The 10,747-nt window shown below is 39.2% G+C and overlaps 1 pseudogene; it reads right to left on the reverse strand.

Moving 5' to 3' along the window:
- The window catches only part of LOC114689403, a 15,226-nt pseudogene extending 5,547 nt beyond the window's left edge, over positions 1 to 9,679 (reverse strand).
- Between the last annotated feature and the right edge of the window lie 1,068 nt (positions 9,680 to 10,747).

Consider the following 10,747-nt stretch of genomic DNA (forward strand, 5'->3'; position numbering starts at 1 on the left):
CTCAGGAGGCAGAGCCAGGCAGATTTCTGTGAATTCGAGGCCAGCCTGGGCTACCAAGTGAGCTCCAGGAAAGGCACAAAGCTACGCAGAGAAATCCTGTCTCAAAAAAACCAAAAAACAAACAAACAAAAAAACCAATTTATATTAGTACTATAGGTCTGCTCAAGAATAGACTTAACAACAATGACATGGGTGGAAGAGGGATCAGGGCCATTGCACTCTTTGCTGAGATATCTGGGAGAGGAAAAGGCATTGTTTTTATTTTCATACCCACTGATAACCTCAATCATATGTCCATACATATGGGCCTGAGTAAAACAAGTGACAAAACAAAGTATCATCAAATTGCAAAGTGACTGACAAGGATTTGGAGAGGAGTGTGATAGGGGTGGTTGGAGATTAGAGAAGGTATGGGAGGAGAACATTCAGAATATATTATAGACATAAAATTGTCAAACATGTTGGTCAATTATTTTCTTTACATAAGTGAGAATAAAAAGAAACAAAAATACGCAAACCTGTGAGAGACACTGAAATATGTACTAAGTATACATAGTTTTAAAAAAATTACAATGTTATTTGCTCAGGTATTCTGCCTGCATGTACACTTCATGAGTGCCTGATGCCCACAGAGGCCAGTAGAAATTTTTTGATAATACAACAAAGAACAAAGATTTGCAGTTTTTAGGATAGACCACCAAATTTAATCACAGGTGATTAGAACTCAGAACTTCTTCAACCAAACTGCAATTGTCAAATCTCACTTTTTCCTCAGTATTCTTTGCCATCTTCTGAAAAGCATTTTACTTAAGTGTGGCTATAAGTGCAGACTTCACATTTGCCAAGTACACAATGTGATGTATTTGGAGGACAGTGTATATGCTCATGAAATAAACACTTCAGTCAATGCTAGAGTCCAAACCTTAGTTCCAAAGTTTTCCTGTGCTCACCTTCATTCTGTTGCTCCCTTACTTATTCATTTTCCTAATGAAACAAAAACTCTCCCTTTAATTTAAGGATAACATTCCTTGAGTCCAGGGATAGTGATGTTGTATTTGTCCATCTAGTCAACTCTAAACAGTGTGGTTTGGGGCAGTTTGGGTACACAAATTTCATATCACCAAGATTAGCCATAACCAGCCAGAGCTACTAGTGTAAATTTACCTGGAATGGCTTCATTCCACCATGGAATTCAAATTTTACAGTTGTGGATAATGTTTTAAATTGTCTCTAATTTTTTTTTTTTTTTGTTTAGAAGTTTGCTTTATTCGCTAGGGAAACGTCAGGCATATTGCATAACAAGAGAAAAGGCTTTGGCAATAAAACCCCAGTGCTAACCCATGGATCTCCTAGTGCACACAGTAGCCAGATACAGGAGCCCCCTTTCCCTTTACTCCTTCTTCTTCTGTGTCATGTTGCTGTCTTGTCAGCCTGTAGGAAGTGCCTTGTCATAAGAACTTCCTCAGGGAATTCTGACTGGTTATCTATTAGTCTGTTTGCACCACTCTCTTGTAGTGTACTGTATAATGTTTTGGTTCAACAGAAATGTGTAAACACCTCCTCACTTCTATTTCAGAATCACTAAACCCAGCAAGTGCAGAGAAGTAACTGCATAGATATTCCTCCATCCCATGAAGTTCATGTTTCCGAACACAATGTTCATTCACTGGAATAAATTTTGATTTTTGGTACTCTTATGATAGGACATGAAAATTAGAAAAGGCTTATGCACCCTGAAGAAATTCTTATTACATACATTTAGATACTATTACTTATATCTCCAAGTAGATACATGTGCCCATTGTTTCTTCTAGAGTCTGCTAAAACTACTACTTCTTTGAAAAACTAACCAATATTCAGTACAATAACACTTTCAACGTGAATAATTCTAACATTCACAGTATTGGCTGAGCTAGCACATACTTAGGTAAGGTTTACAAACATATCTAACAGGATTCCAAGGCTGAATTCTATCTTTATTTCCCTGTGAAGTATTGTGGGGATTAACAAGGCAGCTCCACATAGTTAAAAAGGAGGTTTATTTTGGGGTAACTCAGTCAGTAAAGGCATTAGTTACATGATTCGAGAGAGGTGAGGTGTGTAGTCCAGAGTCCTCTGGATAACTCTTCTTGTCTAAGATCCAGCATCCAGGATCATGAGGCACCAAGAGGGCCTAGAGGTCCAGATCTCAGTTCTTAAGGGCTTCTGTCTTGGCCCAACCCCAGGAGTGAGTCATAGGTAGGTGTGGCAGTTACCAGAAGCCTCATTAGGGGTACTACTTTGAGATCAAAGCTGGAATGGCTACCCACTACAGTGAAGAGCTCTTGGTTTGTGTTCTATGAGGATGACACAGCATTGCTCTGAAGTTATAACAGGTGGTATTATGACACTTAAGGAACTTCACATAATACAGACCTTATCAAGACATGATCCTTACTTAAAAAAGATGCTCTATTGCTTAATGGCTCAAATAAATTGTCTCATATTCAAAACTTAACCTGCTGAATTGCCCTCTCCTGATTTATGCTGAATCATAATCAGATCTTTTAGATAATGTGGCGTATCAATCAATGCTATGTCCTAGGTATGGGCTGCCTACTCAGCACTCTGAGTAATTCTCAGTGGTAAGATATGCAAGATATGATATACATATACACAAAAGCTGGAAGAAGATAAAGGGGCATATGATATCTAGTCCTCTAAAATTCTTCTTCAAAGGGATAGGCCTCTGGAATTTATATTCTGTACCACTGCCTAAAGGATGTAAGTCTATGATACCTGAGGCCTTTCACTTTTTTAATTCATCAAGTTAAAATTACATAATTATCATTGTCAGGTTATATTTTGCGATGCTTTATAGAATGCTCAGATAATCAAAGATTTATCAGCATATAGTTTGAGACACAGGAGGGGATTCCATAAAACTATTCACCAAGACAAAGTGTGTGTGATGCTGTGCTTTCAGACAGCTGTGACTTTCTCAAAGAACTGAATTAGATTGTTCACACTGTTCAACTTGTGTAAGAAAAATAGAGCTCAAATGTCCCTTAAGCATGGACATTTTATCAGGTAACCAGGCAGGTGGTCTGCACATTCACATTCTGAAAATATAAAGTAAATAAACTCAAGGAGTACTGGAGAAGAGTGAGAGGAAGGATTGTATGAGCCAGAAGGGTCAAGGGCAGAAAGAGAACATATTTCACAGAATCTATTAAATAGGGCTCATAGTAACTCACAGAGACTGAAGCAACAATACTAGAGCCTGCATGGGTGTGCTAGGACCTCTGCATGTATGTTGTGGTTGTTTAGATTGAGGTTTCTGGGAGAATCCTAACTGGGAGTTGGGGTGTCTCTGTTTTGTCTTATCTTGGGACTTTCTTCTTCCTACTGGATTTCCTTGTCCAGCCTTGATACATGGGTTTGTGCCTAGTCCTTTGCATCTTGTTATGCCATGTTCAGTTGATATCCCTGGGAAGACTGGTTTTGTTTTGTTTTTTTTTTTCTCAAAGGAAACAGAGGAACAGTGGATCTAGGAGAGATGGAAGGTGTGAGAGGGGAATGGGAAGCGTGGAAGAAGAGAAAACTGAGGTTGGGTTGTATGGTAAGAGAGATGAATAAATAAAAATTAAAAAATAAACAGACAGCCAATGAGCTCAGGACCATTTACATAAGATTCAAGTCACAAAAAATGTATAAATGGCAAAGTAACACCACAATACATAATGCCTCCCAGTCGGCCTATAGTAAATATTGTGTATATGTATGTTATACATCCTAGTTATATCAACAATTGATAGTTTAATGCATTTTTGTTGTTCTCATAGATGAAAGTCTCTGTACATAAAAAACAGTTTGTTAAAAATTAACACATAAATAATAAAGGAATAATGCTATTAAAGATCATGTGACCAGCATTGGAGGACTAGATTTTGTCCTATTGTTTTAGTTAATGACTAATTTTGACTAATTAATTTTAACATTACTTTGAGTCCAATTGAGTTGACAAACGTTTCTTTCTACAGAACAGCATGATGTATTATATGACCCTTCTTATTTGAGAGAGATATTTTAGCATTTCTTAAATATTGTTTTCTCTGGGATATGTAATAGTCTAGGCTTTACCTAAAAACCTATTATTCTAGTTATCAATAGTCTAGCTGACAAAATAGCATGGGATGCTTAGGTGATGCAGTAATACTTAGAGTCCCTTTAGAGTCTTTAATTTACTGTTTTGATGAAAATATATTTGGTGTTTGAGACTGGGGGATTGGGTTCATGGGAACAGATGGAGAGCCAGTAGCATTATTTCTAGGGTATTGCATCTATATGTTCATAGGCCATTCTCTTTAAAACTATTTATTTCAGTGTCTGTATGTATGCATATGTGCACATACCTACCATGGTGCAGGAATGCCCAAAGGACAAATTGGGTCGATGATTTTGTTAGGTGTGGATTAAAGCAAGGTGCTGGGGATTGGAGGCAATCACCTTTGATAGCTGAACCACACTGATTGCCCCATCACAGGGAATTCTTCATACTTTGACTTATATGGCATGGACATACAATGGAATTTGCAATAGAAGATTTAATAGTAATAAATTATGTAAACTGCAATGAAGAATTTTCACACACACACACACACACACACACACACACACACACACATATATATATATATATATATATATATATGCACACACACTTCGGGAAAATTTTTCCACTACGAGTACATGGTACCTTCCACAATGACCATTTATTCAGCATCCTGAAATTCTACTACTACGCAATATTTTTTATTTTAATACATTTACTCCAGATATAGAAAACATTTTTTGTGTTGTTTTTCCAACATAAGAGTCCTCCAGCACTAACCAGGGGATTAGCATATTGCTCCCATGGAAGGACATTCCATTGCAAGTCTAAGATAAAAGCTCAGCTGTACAGTTGCCATGACTTATCACCCTGTTCCATTCCCCCTATCAGTGAGGCTCTGCATTTAGCTGCAGGGGCTACTAATGATTTGGGTTTCTTGGAAGCAAAGGGAGATGAGAAGGGATAATGGGACAAAATGTGAGCACTGGGTTCCTCTGTCCTCATATAGACAAGATGTCAGTTCCTCAGCTTCAAGATGTACCTGAGAAACTTAGATCTCTCTCTCTCTCTCTCTCTCTCTCTCTCTCTCTCTCTCTCTCTCTCTCTCTCTCTCTCTCTCTCTCTCTCTCTTCCTCTCTCTCTTTTTCTGTGTAGGGGGAATTCTCATACAATAGCATCAGATAGTATGGGTGTTATGGTGATATCTAGATTTACTTTAGGTTCTTCAAATTACTTTCTTTCTTTTTTAAATTTTATTTACAATATAATTTAATTCTGCATATCAGCCACAGATTCCCTTAATCTGCACCCCCCCCCCGCCCCTCTCCCCTTCCCTCCAACCCATGCCCCATTCCCACCTCCTCCAGGACAAAGCCTCCCCCGAGGACTGAGATCAATCTGATAGACTCAGTCCAGGCAGGTCCACTCCCTTCCTCCCAGGCTGAGGCAAGTGTCCCTGCATAAGCCCCAGGTTTCAAACAGCCAACTCATGCAGTGAGCACAGGACCTGGTCCCACTGCCTGGATGCCTCCCAAACATATCAAGCCGTTCAACTGTCTCACCCGTTCAGAGGGCCTGATCCAGTTGGGGGACCCTCAGCCATTGGTTTATAGTTCTTGTTTCTATTCGTTTGGCTATTTGTCCCTGTGCTTTATCCAACCTTGGTTTCAACAACTCTAACTCATATAAACCCTTCTCTTTCTCGCCAATTGGAATCCTGGAGTTCCACCCGGACCTTGGCTGTGGATCTCGGCATCCAGTTCCCTTAGTCATTGGATGGGGTTTCTAGCATGAACTTAAAGTTCTTGTCATATAGGTCCTTCACTTGCTTGGTTAGTGTTACCCCAAGGTATTTTATGTCATTTATGGCTATTGTAAAGGGTGATGTTTCTCTGATTTCCTTCTCAGCCTGTTTGTCAATTGCATATAGGAGGGCTACTGATTTTTTTGAGTTGATCTTGTTTCCTGCTATGTTGCTGAAGGTGTTTATAAGCTTTATCAGTTCCTTGGTTGAATCTTTGGGGTCACTCAAGAATACTATCATGTCATCTGCAAATAAGGAAAGCTTGACTTCTTCCTTTCCAATTTGTATCCCCTTAATCTCCTTATGTTGTCTTATTGCTCTGGCTAGAACTTCAAGTACTATATTGAATAAGTATGGGGAGAGCAGACAGCCTTGTCTCATTCCTGATTTTAGTGGAATCGCTTTGAGTTTCTCTCCATTTAATTTGATGCAATGTTTCTTTTACATATGCGGGTGCCCTTGTGTTTGGGGCATAAATGTTCAGAATTGAATCTTCATCTTGGTGGATCTCTCCTGTGATGAGTATGTAATGCCCTTCTTGATCTCTTTTGATTGATTTTAGTTTGAAGTCTATTTTGCTGGATAACCAGGATGGCTACACCTGCTTGTTTTTTAAGACCTTTTGATTGGAAAGTCTTTTCCCAGCTTTTTATTATTAGGTAGTGTCTCTCTTTAAATTTGAGGTGTGTTTCTTGTATGCAGCAGAAAGATTGGTCCTGCTTTTTTATCCATTCTGTAACCATGTGTCTTTTAGGTGAATTAAGTCCATTGATATTAAGGGATATTAATGACCAGTGATTGTTCATCCCTGTTATTTTTTGGTGGTAGTGTGTGTGTACTTCTCTTATTTGGGGTTTACTGCTGTGGCTTTATCTATTGCCTGTGTTTTCGAGGGTGTATCTGAGTTCCTTAGGTTGGAATTTTCATTCTAGTGCTTTCTTTGGGCTGGTTCTGTGGATAAGTACTGTTTAAATCTGGCTTTGTCTTGGAATGTCTTGTTCATTCTCTATGATGATTGAAAGTTTTGCTGGGTATATTAGTCTAGGCTGGCATCCATGGTCTCTTAGTGTCTGCATTATATCTGTCCAGGTCCTTCTGGCTTTCAACATCTCCACTGAGAGATCGGGTGTTATTCTGATGGGTTTACCTTTATAAGTCACTTGGCCTTTTTCCTTTGCTGCTCTTTACATTCTCTCTCTCTCTGGTCCAGAAGGGACATCCGGGGGAAGGATGGGAGCTGGGAGCCAGTCACTAAGTCTCAGGAAGTGGCTGGGGTCTTGGGCAAATGGGCGTGGGGGCAGGGAGTGGAGAAATGCAGGGTCTGTTGGGGGTCTTGGAGAAGGGGAGCCTTCCTGGTGGGGGTAGGGATAAAAGGGATCCTGTCCAATGGCCAGAACCTGGGGCTAAGTTACAGGTCTTCCCTCTTGTCCAGAGGGAAGTCCAGGGCAACATGGGAGCTAGGCCCGGTCTCTAAGTCTCAGGAAGTGGCTGGGGGCTCTGGCAGATGGGTATGGGGGCAGGGGGTGGAGATTACAGGGTCTGCTGGGAATCTTGGAGAAGGGAAGCCTTTCTGGTAGGGGTGGGGCTAGAAGGGATACTGCCCAGTGGCCAGAACCAGGGGCCAAGTTGGGCAGGTCTTCCCCAGAGTAGCTGGTGCCCAGGGATGGGATCTAGGTTGAGCCCAGGCACTCACCTCTTGTCCAGAAGGGAAGTCCCCAAATTAATTTTTTTAAATAAAAATATATTTGGTCCAAAAAACAAAAAGTAGCAACCCAAAATACAATGATCCCACTCAAAATAAAATAAAGAAAATCATAGATTAGTCATAATCTGTGATTAGTACAATAATAATAATCTGAAATTTGTACAAAACTTTGTACTTTCTGACAATAGCAAAAGGTAGCCACATTCTTCAATAAAATATCATAAAACCTGTCTCAATGCACATATTATTATGCTTCCCCTCTGATACCACTTGAGCCAGGTACCTCCCATGCAAATCACATTCAGCACCACCATTTTCTATGTTCTACAAGAATGCCATATTGAGCAGTTCAAGTCTTTTCTAATCCACAGTCCCAAGGTCCACATTCAATCAAAGAAAAGCATGGTCAGTTCAATGCAACACCCTAGTCCCTGATAATAATTTCAGTCTGAGCTTTTCGATTGTTATGAAGAGATACCATGAGCATGGCAACTCTTATAAAGGAAAATATTTAATGAAGTAGCTTACAGTTCAGAGATTTAGCCTGTTATCACCTTGGGAGGTTGCAGGCACACATGGTATTGGAGAAGGCACTGAGAGTTTTATACTTGACTGATATGCAAGATATGTAAGAGGAAGTGGTCTGAACCTCTGGGTGTGGCTTGAGCGTAGAGGAGACCTCAAAGCCTGCATCCACAGTGACAGTCCTTCCTCCAACAAGGCCACATGAACTCTAACAAAGCAGGTCCTCCTAATAGTGCCACTCCTTTGGGGGCTATTTTCTTTAGAACATTTCTTTAGAATATTTAAGTTTTAAACATAAACACTTACAATTACAACTCAAAATTTAGAGAAAATTTTGCTAAACAATAATGTATGACCTATGAAAAGTACTTGTTCAAAGATAGAAATGAAAAAAATATGAGTTTAGAATAGAAGAAACATGAAACATAGAATGAGTGGAGTGAAAAGTAAACTGAAAGGGGAAATGAGAAAGAAAAACAGAACAAAGAGTTCTGTTGCAGCTAAATTAAAAATAAACTAGAAAAGACACAAGGAAAACCAAGAAATATATTGAAGACCTGACAGGATTTATTAAACATTACAAGTTGATGTGCTGGTTTCCTCTGGTAGTAACAGCAGTGAAAAAATTGAGGGGTACGACTGCTAAGTCAGGGTCTAACTGGGCACTAAAGTGAAAAGTTATATTTAAAGTTTTTCTTTAGTTTTGAGTTTCCTACGTCTACACAGCAAAATATTGTCACATCTACCCCCATTTCATCCTACTGTTCATATCTCTATAACACAACCTCCCTCCCAAATTTCTCTTCATAATCCACCAAGTTCAGTTAATGCTGTCCATGTGTGCAAGGAATTGGGGCCATCTGCTGGAGCATGGTAATCCTACCAGGGGACATCATCCTCTGAAGAGGATGATTCTGCCTTTCCAGCATCTACCACAGAGACAAATACTCAGTGTAGTGTTAGTCCTGGGGATTATCCCCCTCCTCCACATTTATGACAGTGTTTTGAATGTCATGAATTTGTGTACGGCTTGTGAGATAAGCACTGCTACCATGAGGTCATGATTGCAATAGCCACATCATGTCCAGAAATAACATTTCACAGTACTCCTCTCATTGTTCTGGCGTTTGTATTTGTTCTGCCCCAATCCAAGGCAGTGTCTTGGGGTGAGGCTTTAATTTAGATGTTTAATTTTTACCCAAACACTTAGTTTCTAAGACTATTCATCATTCTCACTAGTCACATATTTTTCCACTGACTTATGTCCCATGCAGAAAGGAGCTTCACTGACCAAAGTAGACAGACACAGACAAACCACAGGCCTGGAGAGTTGTACATTTAACATACATAATGTTTTCCCTCATCACAGACAAAAAGGCTATTTGATACAGCTGCAGTCCTTCACTAGAAGCTACTTGGTTCATACCACCTGAATTTCTTCATGTCCTGTGTCCAAAGTGTGTATTGTATTCATCAATAAGGTCATAGTCCCAAGTTCTGTTGCGAATCCAAGATCAGTAGCAATAGTCTTTATTATTTGGAAGGTTTCCATGTTCAGATTATTTTACAGTTAATACAGATTCTGTAAAGTACATATATAACAGGATAAGAAGCTCTAGGACACTTCTGTCAGCTTCTGTGAGAAGAAAACTCAAGAAACCATTTTCTCTATTCCAAGCTTCCTTTGAGCTAAAAGCAGAAAATTGTAAAATAATATCCCGTGTTGTTGACTGCTTGATATTGGATAAACAACTGGTATATGTATGGGGTATCTACTCCAGTTAAGACCTTTTCTTCCACTCTCAGAATTGCCCCAGTTACCTATAGTTATTTATTTAGGATGGCGTCCCCTCAAGATTTCCCAGTTCTATAATTTGTATGTCTGCTGGAGTCATCCTTTTTCAGTACTGTTATTCAAGACCTCACTAGACCTCATGGATACAGACTCCCTGACATTTCTAGGGAACACAGTCTCAGAGAAAACTTTCAGTTCCCTTTAAATCTTGCAATTCTTCTACCTGGTCCACAGTGATCCCTGAGCTACAGGTGCAGAAATTGTACTGAAGATGGATCATTTGGGACTACTTCCCACATGATCTTCTGATCTCTGCATTTTGATCACTTGTGATTTTCTATTTGTCTCTATATACTGCAAAGAGAAATTGCAGATTTAAATGCAACAGTATATGAATTGAACAAGTTGTGCTTATGTATTTAGAAATATAAGAAAAAAGTGTCTATAAATCTGAAAAAGAGCAAGGAGGGTACATGGAAGGTTTAGAGGAAGGAAAAAGATGTAGTAAAATCATTTGACTATGTTATAATTTCAAAACATAAAAATGATTATAAAAGAACCCAACCTAATTCTCACATCCTACTCAAGATCAAAGAGATGACAAATATTACCAATAAAATAATAAAAGAGGTCCATATTTTAATATGAAAAAATCTATATGGATTGTGAGCCTTTATCCCTTTGGCACTCTGTCTCCCTTCTGGGAATCCAAAAATATCAGATATGCTAGGTGGGGGAATCTCAGGGAGGGCTATACAGAACATGTTCTGTTGGAGTTGAATAAGAGAGATATTTAGCAGAGATATTCTGTTTCCATTCTTTTTC

This window comes from Peromyscus leucopus, chromosome 3 (genome assembly GCF_004664715.2).
Source record: "Peromyscus leucopus breed LL Stock chromosome 3, UCI_PerLeu_2.1, whole genome shotgun sequence".
NCBI lineage: Eukaryota > Metazoa > Chordata > Mammalia > Rodentia > Cricetidae > Peromyscus > Peromyscus leucopus.